This window comes from Dunckerocampus dactyliophorus, chromosome 7, assembly GCF_027744805.1.
Source record: "Dunckerocampus dactyliophorus isolate RoL2022-P2 chromosome 7, RoL_Ddac_1.1, whole genome shotgun sequence".
Lineage (NCBI taxonomy): Eukaryota > Metazoa > Chordata > Actinopteri > Syngnathiformes > Syngnathidae > Dunckerocampus > Dunckerocampus dactyliophorus.
Window position 1 is genome coordinate 14,687,828 of NC_072825.1, and position 20,842 is coordinate 14,708,669.

Here is a 20,842-nt window from a genome sequence, read left to right on the forward strand (position 1 = left end):
AGGACAAAAATGTTTTTACGCCCCCCCAATTTGAAATACTATTGAGAAAATGATAATATCTTTTTATTTATTTGTACTGTACAGACTGAACTTAGAACTGGAACCAGGAAAATGCAACAAAAAGAGCAGTGAAGCATACAAACCTATTCAAGAGTCAAATTGCATGCTGAGTATGATAAATCATACATGTTGGCAGGTCTGCACTAATATTGAAAGTCCTCCCTGCCTCTCATGCCCCCCCTGACAGTTCACCACTCGCCCCAAGGGGGACCTGCCCCACTACTTGAGAAGCACTGTCTTAGAGTGAGTTCGGCCGCCCTACGAAGGAAACTCATTTCAGCCGCTTGTATCCACGATCTCGTTGGCACAACCCAAAGCTCATGACCATCGGTGAGGGTGGGAGCATAGATCCACAGATAAATTAAGAGCTTTGCCTTCCGGCTTAGGTCTCTTTTCACCACAACGGTCCGGTACAGCCACCGTATTACTGCAGATGCTGCGTCGATCCGTCTGTCGACATCATGCTCCAACCTTCTCTCACTTGTGAACAAGACCCCGAGATACTTGAACTCCTCCACCTGGGGCAAGACCTCGCTCCCAACTCGGTGGGTGCAATCCACCCTTTTCCAACTGAGAACCATGGCCTCGAATTTGGAGGTGCTGAGTCTCATCCCAGAAGCTTCACACTCTGATGCAAACCGCCCCAGTAAATGCTGAAGGTCACAGCCTAATGAGGTCATCAGGACCACATCGTCTGCAAATAGCAGAGAAGAGATCCCAAGTCCCCAAAACCGGACCATCTCAACACATTGTCTGCGCCTAGAAATTCGGTCAATGAAAGTTATAAACAGAATCGGTCACAAAGGGAAGCCTAGGCGGAGGCCAACGTTCACCGGAAACAGGCTCGACTTACTGCTGGAAATGCGAACCAAGCTCCTGCTCCAGTTGTACAAGGACCGAATATCACGCCACCAATCCTGTACTCCCGGAGCACCCCCCACAGGACACCACGAGGTACACGGTCGAATGCCCTTTCCAAGTCTACAAAACACATTTAGACCAGTTGGGCAAACTCCCAAGTACCCTCCAGTACCCTTGCAAGGGTGTAGAGCTGGTCCAGTGCTGGTCCCAAATGCCACCCTCCCACACAACTTATTTACACTTAAGTCTTGTACTCTTCACGTCTAGCGTACGACATTGTACGCAGGATCCGCACCGTTCCCGCATGGGTATGCATTGTTACAACTGCTTCCCAATTCCGTGAAGCAGTCGGGGCATTATTTGGTCCCCCTGTGTCCCGTGTGACGCTACGCAACAGCAGGCATCACCCCTAGCTTCATTCATTTCTATATTTGCAAGAGACCTATAAGATTTTGAACTCCAAGCTCTCATTGCAGAAAAGTAAGATTAGTCTATATTTTCTTAATTTTCTCGCTGCAGAAAGAAAAGGAAGAAGGTATAAACTACAAAAAAGAAGCCAGGGACAGTGCGGGAGAGGGAAGTACTGACTATAAGACATCCCTTTGGGCATTATGATTAGTTGTTAACAGAAATTCACAAGAAAGGTCCAAGAGGCTAAGAAATTATTTGAGAATTCCCCCCAACTTGCTCCAAGAGATGGTGGAAAAGTTAACTGCTTTGATACACACCGCACACATTGTTTGCTCACAGGTTGCAATGCGTTCATGGTGCGTTCATGACAAGTTCACGGAAAATATGCGTGCCACAAATTTTGAACATTTTAAAATTTTCTTTGTGCACTGGCACATCGCCCCACACAGTTTACACATACTTCACACCTGTTTATGACCAATTAACTCATTGGCACGTCAGTGGCACGCAAAATTGCGTACTACCGCAGGGACAAAATGCGTGCAAGCGTAAACTAGGCTTGACGTGTGCATATGCCGTCCATTGGCCTACCTATTCCAATCGTGCCAAAGAAGGGGAACTGTGCCAAACTTGAGCAAGGATCAGAGCAGTCACACTAGCCTCACACCATTTTAGAGCACCCATGCTCAAAACTCATGTCTTCTTCGAGTACCTGTAACTCAGGTACCCCTAAGTCAGTGAAACTTGAGCCTTTGTCAAGTACCCATGAGTCAGTGAAACTCAAGTCTTCGTTAAGTAACCGTGATTCAGTGAAACTCGAGTCTTCATGGAGCACCCGTGAGTCAGTCAAAGTCTAGTTTCCGTCAAGCACACATAATGCAGCTCGGCAGGAAAGGACCATATCTGTTGCTTTTTCCACATTTATACAAATGTAGTTAGAGTAGCGGCTGCACAATTAATAACATGTTGCCTAGTTTTATTTTTTTATTTTGCTAGCAGTAGCAGGTGAGTAAAGGAAAGGGTTAACAGAGACGAGTACCTGTGGGTTCCTATTCAGTAAAAAATTTGCGAGTATTGAGCAACTGGCTCATGACTCGTATATGTGTGTATATACAGTATATATATATATATATATATACACAGTAGATTGTCACTGGTACACTAGCATATGAGAGGATTCAAAGGCACATCATGATAATAAGTCATAATATCAGATGAAAACAAAAGCAACTAGATATGGTAACAAAATCAATGACCTACAACTGAAACGTTATAAAATGATAATAACATGCAGAGCAAACACATGTCAAACAGTGTTGTGTTGCGCCATGTGTTACAATGCTGGCAGAACAGCTGCTTAAAGTGTTTTGTTTTACTTATACAGTCTGGAACGACACAGACTACAGTGTGCGTCTCTTTTAATGTCAACACTAAATTTTACCTCAAAAAATCTCATGTTTACTTCTAACATTAAGGACCCAACATTTATATTTTTTTCTCACTTAACAGGTAACTGTGTGGTTTGAATCATGTGATCATCTTGTCCATACAGAATGGGTGTCAGTAGTTCAGTAATGTAATGTAACAGTAATGAAAATGACTCTCAAGGAAGGAGTGAAAGGGGCTTTCCATGTATTGGCGGTGACTGAGTGTGTGTGTGTGTGTGTGTGTGCGTGTGTGCGTGTGTAGTCTCATAGGTGCATTAAACGACATACACTTAGTGACTGCAGCTGATGTTGGGGAATACAGACTGGGAACAGTTATGAGCTAAATATTTGTGGTAAACATTTAAGATTCTTTTATTTTACAAGATCCACTTCTGTGAATCATCGGGTCCCACCCTGAGCTGAACTGTGAACTATGGGTACATGCTGTAATCGTCCTCAGCATTTGAGGAAGAGGCAGAATGCACAGCAGTAAATCGCTCAATTTTTCATTGTGCAGCTGAACATGACACACAATTTGCCACCAATCAGGAAACAAAGTTGTTTTTTTCAAGCAGGGGTGCCCAAAGTGCAGGCCAAGGGCCATTTTTTGGCTGTGTCTGTTTTTTTATTTGCCTGCGGCACATTGTAAACATATAATTTAACAAGAAAACTAAAAAAAAAAAATGTTTTTAAACAGCAAAAATGTAAAAATCTGCAGTAATTTTACAAGAATAAAGTCAAAATATTAAAAGAAAAAAGTAGCAATATAAGAAGAAAAAGTCAGAATTTTATGAGAATAACGTAAAATACTGTCAATATTTTAATAAATAACTCAAATAATGTAATTTTAGTTAGTTCAGTTTAGTTTAGTTTTATTTTGTTATTTTTTTAAAGTCCTAATATTATGCAAAACAACAAATAAAACAAATTATGTTGTGGAAAAAGTTATAATGTTCCAAGAATATAGTCAAAATATTATGTGAATAAAGTCAGAATTACGAGATGAAAAAAAGAGAACAAAAAACATCAGAAATGGAAAAAATAGCTGTATTTTTTTTTTTATTAAGTCAAAATATTAACAGAAATAAATTATAATCTAATGAGACTATTATGAGGAAAAATAATGTAATTTTAGTAACTCAGAGATTAAATTTTACAGAAAAAATTGATTAAAAGTTGTAATGCTATGAGAAACAACAAAACAAAATAAAGTTGTCATTTTTGGAAAATTGGGTAGGGGGGAAAAGGTGAAGTCAAAATATTCTGGTAATAGGAAGAAAGTTGAGATATTTGCAAATTAAAATAAAACAACAAAAACAAAACTGGGGAAAAAAGAGGAGAGGCTGAAGTTCATACTAATAGTTCGCTTTTTCACCTATATCACAAAGGTGAGAGGCAGTTTCTTGAAAGGTTGCAGAGGTTTCATTTTCATCACCATTGCGTTTTTCTTCATGTTTGTTAGTTGACAGAAAAACACAAAAACTGTGTATTAAAAAGGCAACTGTTTGCCAGTGACTGCCAAGTACTTAAAAAAATGTATGGTGTGCATGTTGACATTAATCAACCGCTTATTAAGATTAGAGGTTTTATGAAGGACCAAGAAAGTGTTGCAAATGATGATGTATTTATTTTGATGATCCATACTACAACTATGCTAGCACGATACAAGCATGTAACATGTAACAATAACAGCACCGCAAAACAGTACAGTCTTAGGTTTATGTAACTGCACTGGATTACATCCAATATGAAGCAGTTGCAGGCATTCAGCTAACTAACATTTGTTAAACACGCATCATGTAAACCTGCACCCAATTTTCAGCAGCGTGTGGGAAGTATGCTGTCTGGATTAAAGAGATTGAAAAAATACACTGAACAAAAAAGGCACTGATCTTAGGTCAGGCCTGGTATCTTGAATTAACTGAGAATTGTGGGGGCCAACCTACCAATATGAGTCATGAACATACTGTATCTACATAAGACAACGTCAAATTTGCTCTCCATTGTTTGATGCTTATATTCAAATGCAAATTGGTACCAAAAGTTTACTATTATGTAAACTTGCGGTTTTCTTTGTCCTCTGTGTGGTTTTTTTGACACGCTAGAAATGTTTCAGTCAGTTGACCATTCTGTCTATTGTGGTGTCACATAGACTGGTGGGATAACGACGAACTCTACAAAGAACACGATTGCCTAGATTGACATGAGTTGCCCAACCACAGATGCTGAACATCACAAAGGTATTCATTCTTCAGCAGACTCGTCATTAAAGAGCAAACATGTACTAAACACAGACACAACATATTTGATGGTACAGCAGACTCATACCAAAGTCTGTTGGGAAGAGACTCCCTCCCCCAGCTTGGCAACCAATGAATGATAAAGTCATGTCATGCTAGTCATCCAACGTCATTTTTACGTTTTTGTAACCAAAATCACATGTTGCAAATTTGAGGCTCTGCTACCAAGCAGAGGCACTCAGTATTGACACAACCTCAAGAGGTCACTTCTCAGGAAGGCCAAAGTGCAGATCATTTTACAATACTGATGACCGCACGTTACTGCTAAACAGACATAGGCCTAACTTCACATAGCACTGCTCTTTTTCAAACTGCTTTTGCAGTACTGGACTTAAAACCACCGTAATATTCTCCCTACATGGCCAGACCCTACAAACAAACGCTGTTATTTTCAGCTTCTTGAAAATACGAATGAATTAATATTGCTAATGAAAAACATTTCAAAGGAAATGAAAGAGGTGGGTGCACTGACATTTCAGGGAGACACCGACTATTCTCTGTTTGTTTATCAAACAAGCATTTCCATAGTGATAAGGGAACTGTTACCCAAAACCAGCGCTGATGTTGCAACATCTGCTGATTAAATTTCAAGGGTGGAGTACAGTAGAGAGTGGTGCGAGAAAATAAGTAATATTTTTTTACACAGGATGGCTGCAAAGAGTCTATTTCACTGCCATCATCAGCTGTAAGCTCAATAATTGTGCATTTTAATATACTGTGTGTGTGTGTATATATGTGTATGTATGTGTATGTATATATATACACACTCCTGATTAAGATTAATCAGGTTTTAAATGAGGTTTTAAACGGTAATTCAAAAACCCCAGCATATACCCCCCCCCAACACACAGACACACACACAAAAACCCAACCCGACCCCCCAAATTCATCCCCTCACGAGTTGACCTCACTTTCCTCCTCACTCCACTTGTATACTCAGAGTGAATACAGGTCATTTGCCAATATGCGACCAGGGCAAGTCCTCATGTTGTTACTGTTCATGCCAGTCCTCTGAAAGCTTGATACAGTCGTCCCTCGTTTATCATTGTTAATTGGTTAAAGACTCCACCGCGATAAGTGAATTTCCGCAAACTAGATATTTTCATCGTTAGAGCATAGAAAACCTGTTTATGGCTTTCTAAATAAACTTTTTAACATTATTAGAGCCCCGTGGACATGAAATAACACCCCTGTAGTCACCTTTACACTCCTATTATCCTTTATTTACACCACATTGCGCAGGCTACAGGATCACTGCAGGGACATAAGAGATGGCCAACGCTAGCATAGCAACCTACCGAGCTAACTCGCTATGCCATGGCTGACTACATGCAGAGAGAAGGTAAGGCTCATCCATGTAACATTACTGAATACTACATACTACTTGTCTTTCAATATGTTTTGACTAATAATAGGACTTAGTCAAAAACGAAACAGCCATAATTAATTAATTTATTAGTATTTTTTTTTTAAACACAGAGTCAGTCAGTGAGTGATGTTCGAACCACGATGTAGCGAGGGACGACTGAACTTAGGTTACACATTACCGTAGTATCTAATTTATCTCAATGCACAACATGAATACAGACCCACCATGCACCAGTGTGAGTTTTTTAGAGAAACAATTAGAATGTCAACGTTTCATGTGTGTGGTAACAGGCAGTGTGATAGCATGAATTAACTTGAGGTAAACAACCTGCACATTAGCACTCGATAAGATCATCAAACCATATCTTTATGCATTCCCACACAGTATCAGCATTTGGGACCAAATATGAGGTGAAAGAAAAACTGTAGTATAGTAGTGTATAGTATAGTAGTGTATAGTATAGTGCAGGGGTCACCAACGTGGTGCCCACGGGCACCAGGTAGTCCCCCACAACCACATGAGGTGCCCACAAGCCTGCTTTTCATCCTTTTCAGTTAATAATGAAAGAACAGTAGAAAGAAATGCATTCTGAAATACCAAATGTGAGTTGTGGACACCAGCATTTTGTTAATGGTCTGGTAAAACAAGCATATTCACTTTGTTTGGGTTTAAAATAACCTCTGAAAATAAATGTTACAAAAATAAGTAGCTCTTGTAAAAGCTCTTTGTAAAAGTAGCTCTCACAAGGAAAAACGTTGGTGACCCCTTGTATAGTGTATAGTATAGAAGTCTATAGTATACAGGTAGTAGTGTATAGTATAGTAGTCTATCTGTGCAGCGTGGGAGAAAGTTAACAAATGCACATACTCTGGTGTGTTCAAGGACCGTTGAAGAAAGTGGGATGAGGTCAACACTCCCCTAAACACAATGAAACAAAAAAACAAACATGCAAAAACTGGAGGATTTCTAGGTGTATATTATTTTTTTTCAATAAAATAATGGCTCATATTTCCAAAATTGATACACATTTACTTAAAATTCAAGTACTTATTTGCTTTTTTTTTATTATTGCAATTGAAAATTTACGGCTCAGTTCGGCCACGCCCACACACCAGTACCGGTGGTTGGGCACCCCTGCTTGTAGGGCGCATTTATTTCACAAAATCAAATGAGAATAGTCTAAAACTAGTTTGTTTGCCTGCATATATTTCATCGTCCTCAGGAGCCCGAACAAATATTTTTTTAAACCAAAAATGTGAATATGTGAGGCGGTGAATGCTGAATGGCAAATGTGCGGGGATCCGCCGTACACTGAGGCCGAGAAGGGCAGCGTTTGTATGTTTATGTGAGCGTGTTTTTTTATGTGCATTCACAATGTACCTGCATTTAAAGAGTTAAACTGTAAACACCCTTTGGGTGAACACCATTAAGGATGTGAAATGTGTAATTCTGATATCCTCACATAAATCCACATATACATACCCTGTTTTGTATGATTGCCTCACATGAAATAAGAGATGACGTGTTTGTGTTTGAAGTGCTTTTGCCACCGTTTTCTGTGTGCGTGTTTGACAGTCAGAAAATGAGTCTCCAGCGGCTAACAATGCGCACACATTCATTTTAATTGTCCAGCTGTCAGATCATGCTGCAGAAAAGGGTCAGGTCTTTTTGACACGATTTCATGTGGTGAGGAAATGTTTGGCTGGTAGAAATTGGCAGATTCATCCAATTCAAAGCGCCAGCTCTTTTCAACACCATAACAACACATGACACATGCAACTGTGCGAAAATAGATCATTGCACATCAAAACGAATTGAACCATCCGACTTGGAGAGACTCATGATGGATGTCAAACATTCAGTACTGATTGTGTTTTTTGGAATAATGTGACGCATTGTTCTTTCTCAGAGAGGAGGCTCAAACATGCACCATGGAATAGATAGAAATATGAAGCTTATTTACTGAGTGAAGTCTGACTGTTCCAAATCTCGAGTGGAAGTTGGTCATGATGTCGATGCAGTCGGTGTGTCTCCTTGTGCAAAACTCTGACAGATGCTTAGCAGCACGTTAGTGGAATCCTGTTATTACCTTATCCATCTACCAAGCCCAGGCTCCATCCTTAATAGTTTCATAGTGGTTATGAGTTCCTTGTCTATAGCAGGCCTTACTGTTATTATTGCAAAGAGCAGTTAACGTCGGTCCAATCGGCTATCCATTTTTTCCCTCTTCTTTGAAATTTTCCAAAGCACATCAAAGCAAATCTAAAAGCTCACACTAAAGTGGGTTGCGCAGCCGTTTTCAGTGGGTCGCCGGTCCTGCCAAAAAAAAAACCCCAACAATAATGGTGTAATGACCAGATGTCCATGAATACACCTCGTCTCTCTTCCTACGGCATGACGAGGTGAGTGCCATGTTTATGGGCGACTTAGCCAAGCTTGAGCAGGAGGGAAAGGACATCGAGTGTGAACTTTTCGTCCGTTTGTTCGACACATAGTCTTTATATCTGCCGGCGGAGAAGATCGCGCTATAAAGAGACGTCTCACCGCTTCAGCGCACCTTGAATGAAGACTCGCAGGTTTCATGCCCAGTTCGATCTGTTCATGCCCAGTTAGCTCTAATGACCCAAGCAAAGGGTAGTCTACAGAAAAAAATGACTTCTTATTAACCTGCTCTGAGTTAATTTGAATTGTACTTTTTGTTTATCTGAGGAGCTGAATGAGGGCAACTGGACTCGCTTAATTTTCTTAAAGATGCTTCGAGGTCCAAGTCCAGGTCCAAGTCCAGGTGCTGTCATTCAACGCCTCAGATACACCATGTACTGAAAACCTTTACACCTTTTGATCATTTTTGAATTTGGGGATAAAAATGTATTGTTCCTGAGCAGGATGAGGGTGGGGATATAACGCTCGCAACATGTTGCACAGCCCCATGATTGTTGCAAACAAGCCGTTTAATTTTATGATATTTAAGAAGGTGTAGTTGAAAAATTTCCGCACTTTGGGTCGCCGCTTGTCATTGAGGGATGATGAGGTTGGGTCCCACAGCCAAACCAATTGACAACCGCTGCCCTAAATCAGCGTATTTTTCAGTTTATGTCAAAATTTTGCCTTGATTCTCATACATTACATACATGCAATATCGCGTGTGTCTTGTCGTGTTATGAATACATTGCATGAGTCCAACTTCTTCAGCTCACCCAGCTTTGTCCCGCTCCTTCACCTATTTATGACATCGCCAGCGGTTGACTCTGTAGCTCTTTGCAAGCTAACATAGTTATGCCGCAGGTCTCTGCTTTTTTGATCACGGCTGCAATATAACCCACAGTGGAGCAAAAAAAAGTTGCAAGCACGTCAATAAAAAATCTGAGAAACACTACTGAATTCAAGAAATAACAAAAATAATAGCAAAACACTAAGGTAGTGTCCGTGTGGATTTCGCTGCTTCATAGCCGTCTTTGTAAACAATCAAGTTTTCAATCAACTACAAACTATTTTCAAAAAGTGTTTTGTTTTAACATGTTTGGGTGTGCAGAACAGATTAATTGGATTTACATTGTTACTTAGGAAAAATGGATTCAGTTATAGTACATTTCAGGTTGAGTCAGACCTTCTGGAACGGATTAGTGATGCTAACCGAGGTTCCACAGTATTAAGATGCACATACTGCAAATGCCTTACCTATTTTATGGTTTGGACAGCCCTACATTATTGAACAATAAGAAGCGGTGGCCTAGTGAATAGGATGTCCGCTTATAGTCAGGAAATCAAAGGTTCCGCTGTTGCATCTCTTTGTGGAGTTTGCTTGTACTCCCCATGCATAGGTTTCCACTGCTTATTCCCACATCCCAAGAACATTCTAAAACAACATACTGTACATTTTGGGCTAACTGGAGACTAAATTATCCATAGGTGTGAATGGTTGTTTGTCTATATGTGCCCTGTGACTGACTGGCAACTTCACCTCGAGCCCCAAAGTCAACTGGGACAGGCTCCAGCTCACCCGTGACCCCAGTAAGGACAAGATTTGTTCTCATAAGGGCCGTTTGAAGAGCCCCAAGGGTCAGTCCTAACATGTACTGTAAGTGACATCATTTGTAAGTGAATACTGCGGCTTCTTTTCATAATGACATATAAATAAAGGTTTTTTTGTTTTTTTTTAAGGGTGCACATCTGTAACTCGGCAATGGCAGTTGCTCTGATATTTAATACTGACAAGTACGACATTTGGAGCAATTAAAAAGTCAAGCTGTTTATACTTGTGCCCGGTACGTTACAGATGTTTTTCAGTCTGAGACTATAAATTTGGTTTAAAAATAAATAAATAAATAAATCCTCAATAAGTTGCATCTTTGAGTCACAGTCAACAACGGCCATCTGTTTTTACAGAGTGAGGGAGAGATTTTTTTCTCAGAAACTAAGACCTCAATGAAGAGACTTACAGAATTCAATGGATGAGGAACTTGTTGTTTGAAGTGGTGTCTCTGTATCCTGTGATAAATTACATTATTCCTGAATCTAAGGCTTTCTAAAAAGAACACTGAGATTTATTCATCAATAAAAACCAAAAGCGTGGAAATGAACATAACAGTTTTGCTGATTTCGGCACTGGAGAGCCAAATACATCTGTGAACAACTGAGCTGATGTGATTTATTCTGCTACACAAAATGCTTTAAATTAAATTGTATCCACAAAAGAACTAGTCACAACGGATCTCTCTGAAAAAGAACCCCCAAATAGCCAAATAAAACACACAAGGACTGCCTCAAGTTAGATTTAGATCCAGCACAGTTTGCAAGGGTCCAAAATCACATCTTATTTTTTTGACACCTGAGAGTTTTTTAAACTATTCTTATTTCGAAGAAAGAATCCTGCCAGTGGGGTAAGCAAAATTTGCTTTACAAGAACTGTTAAAACTAAAATCTTGTGACTTATGAGAATATAATGAATCGTAAAACAAGAAATCGGGTCTAAGTTTAAGCAAGTTATTCTTAATCAAATAGCTAGATTCAAAAATGTATCACAAGGTAAGAATTAAGCCAAATGTTCTTATAAGATTCATAAATTGAGATCAAATAAATGTAAAATTTAGGAAAAATGGGCCTCATTCACGAACATCTTCTTAAAAGTCTTCTTAAGAAGTGTACTTAAGAAGGCGCAGGTTGGAAACTGCGCCACATTCACGACACGTTCTTAAGTAGGGATAATCGTTCGCACCGGTGTTCTTAGGTTGATGAATGCCAACTGCGATGCACGTGCACGTAAGGCCTAATTTGCATAGGTCACCGCCTATTATTTCCTATATAAGGTAAAAAATGTGCCGTGCGCAACAGGCAGCTGGAGGCGGAGATGGCAACACGCAAGGGCAAGACTGAGAAGCAGCTGGACAACAAACGAAAGAAAAACTTCAATTGTACTGAAATAGAGGTGCTTTTACAAGGAGTGAGCGAACACAAGACCACCTTATTTTCACGTGTATCCACCGGTCATCAGGCCATCCAAAGAGAGTCGGCATGGAGCACCATTGCAGGAAACATAAATGCCGTTTCCACGGAGAAACGCGCCACCGCAGAGGTTAAAAAGAAGTGGTTTGACTTAAAATAGACTCAAAAAAAAGATTGGACTGCACCGGAGGGATCTGGAGGAAATGGGAGGTGGGCCATCAATCAGAAACCAAACCATTTCGGAAACTCTAGAAAATATTTACACAATCATGATGGAAAAATAAAGTCAAAATACATAGTTTGTGCGTGACAATTTATTTTTTCTGTGGTTACATTTGATTAGACGCTGCCTAATTAATACAGCAGCCCCGTGTTCTGGCTCAAGACGTGGCTGGGGGCGCATGTCGTTATCTGGGGGTGTTACGTGCGTAATAGGCACACCACGTTTCATTGCGATGTTATTCTGATGATCCTGCACACCTGCAAGAACAGAGAGGGAAGCCTGAAGCCTGAAGCCTGAAGCCTGAAGCGGGACATCAAATATTCGTCGCTTTCAGCAAATAAATCTAATGGTCCCTTTACATTCTCTCTCTGCGCAGCGCACGTCCAGCCAGCTACTTTTTTTTTTTTTGGGATGAATTGGGATTTGAATATATATTTATCCATGGAGTATATTTTAGTTGTTTTGATGATAAATAATTGTTGGGATATTTTATTTGCACTACATTTTTTGGGATCAGGTTGCAAAATCCATCATGAGGGCGATTGCGCATTGAAAGTGCAAGCTTTGCTTGTGCGTAAGAGTCCTCCTGAGCGTTCGTAGAATTTGTTCTTAGATCTAAGAACTGTGAGTTAAGAACACGTTTCGTGAATGCCAAGAATCTTCGTAAGAAGGCTTTAAGAACACATTTGTGCGTAAGAACGTTTTGTGAATGAGGCCCATTCTTCTTTAACAGAGGTTTTTCCATAGACCAGGGGTCGGCAACCCTCGGCTCCGGTACATTTTTTTATCCTGTTTTATCTTTGAGTTTTATGGGACTTTATTTGGACAGGAAATCCTCATGATGAATATGCAAACCACGCTGCAGCCACACACGTCGTATCTATTACAGTGACTCACAACATTTCCCAGCAAGGTGAAGCTGGTTCCCCTACAGCTGCGTGAAGGAATGTGTGTGTCAGTGGAATGTTGTGGGCACTGACACTGATAACACGTTGTGGTCAAAAAAACTCTTTAATTACCTTTAGATATCTTTAATACATGAGGTGGTGCACTTTCATCTAAAAAACCTATTAACCTATTCATGCTGCCCATTCCGATACCAGGAGTGAGATCGGCCGATACTGATCGTGTTATAGTGTATGTGTCGTGTTATAGTGTTTTGTGATGGCTGTGTGCAGAGAGAACCGTTGAGTTTGCTGATGTTGTTTTGGTGTGGTTTGGCCAACAGGAGCCTGTTTTCCTTTTGCCATAAATAGGTTGTTGAACAACTGCTCCCTCTTCATCCTTACAATACGATCTTTATTTTTAAATGATGGTCGTGGCTGTCGAGTGTTGAGAGTAGTGTAGCTGAGCGTGAGCACATAGTGTTGTCTTTTTTTTTTTAACTACTTTTATGTAACTATCTGTAACTGGTTCTGAAGCCAGTCTCACGTCTGCAGACAAAAATGAAAATGAAGTTTATAATTTATAGGCGCGCGTTTGTAATCACGAAACGATGTTACACGGCTGTAAAATTTGGACCACCTGTCTACCGAGTCTATTCGCGTACTCATCCATCATGCCAAAATGAGTAACAAATGTAAAACTAAATAAATACAGAATTGTATTTTTTTTAAGTCATCTTTAAAATACTTTAAAAGATATTTACACCCTCATCATCAGACAGTAACAAATATTAGCAAAGCCTGTATATTTCTTTGACTCACCAGCGGTTAATTAACCTTAAATAATGAATCACAGGCTGTTTTTGCAAGCATCAGTCTATTTGTGCTTCTTCATGGATATCGTAACTTGGATAATGGAGAGCAATCACAAGAAAATCACTTATTTATTTCATCGTGCGACTTCACCCTTGAATGTTTTGCTTTTGGCGTACAACATGACGTTTGTATTACTACAGTATGATGCTATTTTGCCACCTTGGTGTATTTTCTCTTTAATTTGATCACTCTACTCTGTTGAGTACACCTCAATTATTCAGACGAGCTTCAACAGCTTGACTGCTGTATGCATGTTTTACAGGAATCGTCCGCATCACATACTTTGAGTGCACACGTGTTGCTTCAGATGTGTCATATTCTGCAGAAAGTGTGTCTTGAGAGTTATTTGACTGTGTGCCCATCAGATGTGCTACTCGTTCTTCCTCATCACACACTGCTGCAGTCGTCTAGAACTAAAATCTCACTGGCCAATTAGTGAATGACCTCTGCTTTGGCTCAAGTCAGCCCCATGGTGCCCTCTCTCCTGACTGGCTGTGACACTGCAGGCCAGCAGCTAATTGGATCAACAGGATTTCTCACATTCCTACCATGCTGATGTTTTTTTCCAATTGCAGCAAAATCTCATCAGATGAAAGCACGCACATGAAATGACACTTGTTGCTATGTGCAATGTTGTTGACATGTTGTTTCATAACTGGAACACCACCAAATATTTCACTGCCACTCTGGCGGGATTGTTTTCCAACCCCTTGCTTTGGTCCTCTGTTTAGCATTCTTACCTCCGGCCTTACTTTTTTTTTTTTCTATAATCTTTTTTTGTTATTTTTTTCTGTCACTTAGCATGTCTCATTCTTTCCCGACCTCCGTGCCCTCTGCCTGTTGGCGACCACTGCTCTACATTATCTTCCTGTCAGGCGTCTTCAGGGTGAGCGAGTACTTTTACTCTATTTTTGTTTTACTTAGTGGTTTATACTGTGGTTAACCGCTCTTTGTACCAATGTAATGTATGACAGGTTGGTAAAAATGTTAAACTCTTACTTAAAACTTGGTTTGCGAGCGAATAGAGATAGTAGAGTAGAGTAAGGCGATCTGGAACAAATTAATTTACTTTGCATTTTCCAATGGGAGAAATTGTTTTGGAATTAGAACAACTTGGAAGAAAACCAGTGATGTTACCATTTTTCCTCCACAATGTTCAAGAACATTAAAGGATAACTGGGAGTTTCCAGGTAAGCAGAGCTGATACAGGAACATGACATTACGTACAACAGATCATTTGTTGGAACCAATCTTCACTATCGCTGTCTAATTCTATGTAACCTGCTCCGAGTTCTGCCGGGGCTCAAACCAGAGTCAGGAGCGCTAGCCATCAATCTAAAAGCCTGTGCTGTCAACTCAATGTCCAACATGACTCTTACCAACGTACTTTTTCACAGCTGGACCAGCGGGTTTCGGGTACATCTATGCTGGTGGCTTTTGACCTTGACATCCCTTAGTGAATATCCATAGGATCATGTGCTTATTCACTTATTTGTCATTACTAGAAAAATGAGTTCTGGTCTCCAACATTTCAGCTAGTCCTCATCTTTTATTTCTCCTTTGCACCATGTTGAAAAGGATGATCTTGTTTTCTAAATTAGTCAAATATGCAGCGAAAAACAAAGGACTGAATGTAAGAGGATATAATCAATAAACTAGAATATAAAGTACCATGTTCTAGTGCTGCCAGGTGGACAGCCCTATAAAATGACCAACTTGTATGATTATGTTTGATTATGATTTTTTTAATCTGAACCTACTTGGATATTTTATATTGGCGATCCATTGCTTTGGAGTAATAATAGGAAGAGACTGAGTCAAGTGGATTTATTAAAAGTACAATGTAATTCCCTACAGTGCACTCAACAGATGGGCACAGTAGTAGAGTGTGAGAGAATTGGGGTCCAGGCATCATAACAAACCACTTCATCTGCAGCCCATTTGGCTCCAATTAGCAGGCAGCCCCCTCTAGATTCAGCTTCCTCTTTCCCTCCTCTTCCTTCTTCTGTTCTTTCTTCCAGCTCTCCCCTTCACTCAGTTGTCTACGCAGAAAAGCTGACACAATTACCCCAAGTAGCTTTTCCCATCAGGCTGCCTTTGGCCAAGCGAAAAAAGAGATTGCGAGCATGGATGCACACATGTGTTTTAGTCGTAAGTCGTAAGTGTGTGTACTCAGCCTCCTACCGCATTTTACTGGAATAGGCCACCACCAAGATAGACCCCCTGTTTGTTTAAAGATCTGAATGAACACATTCACAAAGTGGACAAAGCTTGCTTAGCTGTGCAGTCTAAAAAGTTACAGATCAGTTTTAGGGACTGCACATAGTGTGGGCATAAATACAGTTCAATGTGTGAATTTGTTCACTTTCAGGTTTTATTAGTGATAATAGTTGTACTGGTCCGTTTTTCACAAGTGAAGCCATACAGTTCTGCTCTGATCTTTGAGCTGTTGGTTTTGCAACTGTTCCATCTCTTGAATCTCATTAAACGTGCTGTTGATTGCCGTCTGTTTAGTTTATATATTGCAATACAGTCGTCGCTCGCCACATCGAGGTTCAAATTTTGCAGCTTCACTCTTTTTGAAGATATATGAATTAATAAATCGATAAAATTGAAAACAGCCTATTAGTAAAACAATCATATGCATAGTTCAGAAAATTTTACATTGTGTTTGCCTAAATTAAGTATTTTCAAGCATAAAAATGCCTAAATGAACTAAAATACAAATATAAGGCCTTCAGAAGATGCATTCAAAGACGTGATACTATTTAGTATTCAACACTGGTCACTAGGTGTCTGTAACGTTACTGTAATGTTTGTTGACAACAAGCATCGGATTTGATCGCCGGAACAACAGGCTTTTGTGGCAGGTTTGAATTATCGAACAACAGGCACGATAATAATAACATAATAATCATAATAATGATGATCATAAAAATAGCAATGCAGCTAAAACTCAACTCTGAACCCCCAACGTCAAGTCTGGAACGCATTTATTGCAGCACACAAGCTTTACTTATCTCTGATTTTATCTGCTATATTGTGTAATACAAGTTTAAAGGTGACTATAGGGGTGTTTGTCTAGATGTCTAGAGCACTCTAATGTTAAAAAACATATTTAGAAGGTCAAACAGGTTTTTTTATGCTTTTACTACGTAAATATTTGATTTATACATAAGGAATCCTACTTCGCAGAAACTCACTTACCAATAAACTTTAACTGAAACATTTAACTGCAATAAACTGGAATTGTTTTGCACACAGTGACATACTGTGACTTTTCTTTTTTGGGGGAGCAAATTCTTGCAAATGGCTTATGAAAACAGCCTTGTTTGTTACAAGCTTAAGTACATTTTAAGTATCTCTATGCTTAGTTTCTTATTTTCATAAAGTTTTTTTTTAGGTATATTAAATGGAGTTTGGGCCGCACGGTGGATGAGTGGTTAGCACAAAGTCGCACAGGCCACACAGTCTGAAGATTGGGAAGACCTGGGTTAGAATCTCCGTTGGGCATTTCTGTGTGGAGTTTGCATGTTCTCCCTGTGCGTGCGTGGATTTTCTCCGAGTACTCCGGTTTCCTCCCACATTCCAAAAACATGCATGTTAGGTTAATTGGAGACTCTAAATTGTCCATAGGTATGAATGTGAGTGTGAATGGTTGTCTATATTGGCCATTGGCTGGTGACCAGTCCAGGGTGTACCCCGCCTGTCACCCGAAGTCAGCTGGGATAGGCTCCAGAAAATGGATGGATGGATAAATGGAGTTTTACCTGATCATATTTCGACTGTCATCTGCAGTAGTAATGGGCGCCACCATATTTTTTGATTCAATCCATCAGTGATGACTTTTTTGGCATTTGTTTTCATACCGATACAAATTACATTTTGGGCATTTTTATTCCAATGAAACTCATGACAAATACTGGAGGGTTGCAGCACCAAAGACTGTACATACCCTGAAAGATGTGTGAAGTGACACATAGTCTTTTTTCAAATTTATTAATTAGTATGAATACTTTATTCGAGTAATCAATACTCATTCGATACTCATGTGAGCATCAATATATTGACACCACGAAATCAGTATGGCCAGCACTAATGTTCAGAATTCTTCAGAAGTGTCCATGACACAATTTTGTCCAACCCTTCTTCTCAATAGATCGAATGGGATAACTCCATCTAATATACGTAAAAAAAAAAAAAAACTTGTCTGAATATAAGAAACTAAACATATACTAAATCGAAATTAAAAAATCACTTATTCAAGGAACTGTATTAAGCTTGTGTACCATCAAAATTATTTAAAAGCCAACAACTATAGCACAACAAAGTATTGCTTGGGAAATGATCACCTATCAACTATCATATCACATATTTTGACATGTGGTCAATCATTATGTCATTTAAAATGTATCCGAAAATTGCCTCCTTCTGAGTATGAGGATATGTGTGAGTTACAAAACCTGATTGATTCCCAATTGTTTTAACTCCCTTGACCGTTCATATCAAGATGATGTCACAAAGCACATACATTACGGTGAACCTTTTGTTGCAGGTTTTGTCTTGGTCACTGTTGTTTATCCATCCGTCTTCTATGCCGCTTATCCTCACTAGGGTCACGGGTATGCTGGAGCCTATCCCAGCTGACTTCGGGCGACTTCGGGCAGGGTACACCCTGGACTGGTCGCCAGCCAATCGCAGGGCACATATAGACAAAAAAACATTCACACTCAAATTCATACCTAGGGACAATTTAGAGTCGCCAATTAACCTAACATACATGGGGTTTTTTTGGAATGTGGGAGGAAACCGGAGTTTCCCCCGCACGGGGAGAACATCCAAACCCCACACAGAGATGCCCAACGGAGATTCAAACCCAGATCTTCCCGATCCCCTGACTGTGTGGCCAACATGTCTGACCACTAGGCCACCATGCAAGCTATTTCCTCTAATTTTACTGGGGTCCCTACAGGATGAGCTCGTATTGAGTCATGTGGCGTCAGACAGCACAGTGATGACGTTGTGAAAGACGTCCGACTCTTAGTTCTATCCTCTATCCTCTTACCAATAAGAATGACACATTTACAAATAAAAGTAATTCACTTGAGAATGTGAGGTATGTGGTTGCGAAATCTGCTCACTCTGTTTAACGAAGGTCAACTTCCGTGGGTCTGTGGTGCCGTGTACACATTTATCCAGTGTCTCATGTCTACGAACATTCTAACATGCCGTTTAACAGTTTTCTCCACAGTCATCTTTGTTTTACATGTTATTATGCTATTTTGCAAAGCCACAGCTAATAGGACCGCCATTAGTTTTGTAGGCATTTTGTTAAAAACCTCATAGCGCCTTCATTAGATTTTTCCTCTAGTTTGTGGTAATGCCTTGTAAGGTATGCTCCCAGAAACATCTAGCATCCATTTTTATCATCCTGGTACTGTATTTCTTTTTAAAATTCCTATGACTGTGTTCATGCTGTTCAGGAAGTGATGCCTTTGACAAAATTCACCCCTGTGTGTATACTGTAGGTTTGTTATCTACATCAAGTTTTAGTCATTGTACAAAGATAAACACTTTTAAATTCGGTGTGTACACGTATGTTCATGGTGTAAGGATTTTTCTCAATCTTATCTCTTGTTTACGACAGGCCAGCTGTGACGGAAGGGAACGAGTTCAGCAGTGTCAAAAAGGAAGATGAACAGTCCCTAAGCAAAATTCTACTTGCTACTTGCTGGGCGGTAAGTGGGATGTACTCTAAAGCTGTGATGAGTCATGCATGATGATGCATATTGTAAAATGCACCTCTGATGATGAGCCAATATCCATTCAGACAGTGGTTTTCATGTATTGTTTGATCACCATATTGCATGTGATTACATCAGGTACAATATCCACAATGATGGTACATTTAAATCAGGAAATATCTGAATTCCCTTTATGACTCAGAATCCTTTAGATCAACAGTCAACCTAATATTTAGAAGGTTTCCTGTAAGTAACCAATCAAAGTCAGAAATACCTTGATCCTGAGTGTACTGCAATGTGGTTCCCCTCCTCAAAGCTGCTACAGATGTCCCATGGTTTTCATTTCATGTTAGAGAGGGGGCAGAACCTGACCAACTGACACTTAACAAATGGTCTCCCTTTTTTTAGAACCGAAAGGAAAGGAAACCAGAATGCCACTTCACTTCCTTTGGCTGCGCCACACACACATGTGCACACAGACATCCAGAGGTTGACATACATCAATTGAAAACGATAAGGAGGCCACTGATTTGGGTTGTATGTCGAAGACTGCAGACTCTGTTTCCCAAGCATTTATAGGACGTTAGATTTCAGTTGTGGTTTCTAAAAGATTCTTGCATAAATTTGTAAATGAATCAAAGGAGAAGAAGAACAATAGACGGAGAACAACATGAGGACAATAGCACTGTGTTGTTGCTGGAGAGGGGGAGGGCCTACATGATGAAAGGGCCTCAAAAACAAGCAGGGGGTCTGACACATGTCAGTAATTATAGACATTTATTATGCTGTAGCCAAACTTGCCAGTCTGGAGAGCACCCAGCGATGATGAGAGTCCAACAAGGTTATATAATCCTCAACGGTAAAGTTTTTATGATGCAGAAACTAAGGTAAACTATATTTTAATTACAAGAATATTACCAAATGTTCTAAAAGTTCTCAACAACCTTGATAAAAGATTTGGGCCCTGTTTCTGGTCATCTATTACATTTGTACATTTTTTTTTATATCTCTGATATGTTAGGCTGATTGTGTTATTTTCCTTTTTTAGATCAGCTTTTGTTTGGGTAACAAACACATAAACAGTACTGTGTAAAAGTCCTACAATTATTATTGTTATAATGAACTTTTTCACAGCAATCATCCTGACACAGTAAAACAGTAAACATTTAGTTACGTATCTGTCAACACTCGCGTTTTCCTCGGAAACTCTTGTATTTTGCTGTGCTTTCTCTGCGCCCTCCCATT

General features: G+C 39.8%; 1 long non-coding RNA gene across 1 annotated transcript in view; it reads left to right on the plus strand.

Annotated features, from left to right (window-relative positions):
• The window catches only part of LOC129185464 (uncharacterized), a 52,797-nt gene extending 32,678 nt beyond the window's left edge, over positions 1-20,119 (plus strand). The window contains exons 2-3 of the long non-coding RNA XR_008572076.1: positions 19,501-19,591; positions 20,006-20,119. This is a non-coding gene — a long non-coding RNA (uncharacterized LOC129185464). The remainder of the gene's footprint in view (positions 1-19,500; positions 19,592-20,005) is intronic.
• Positions 20,120-20,842: the final 723 nt, after the last annotated feature.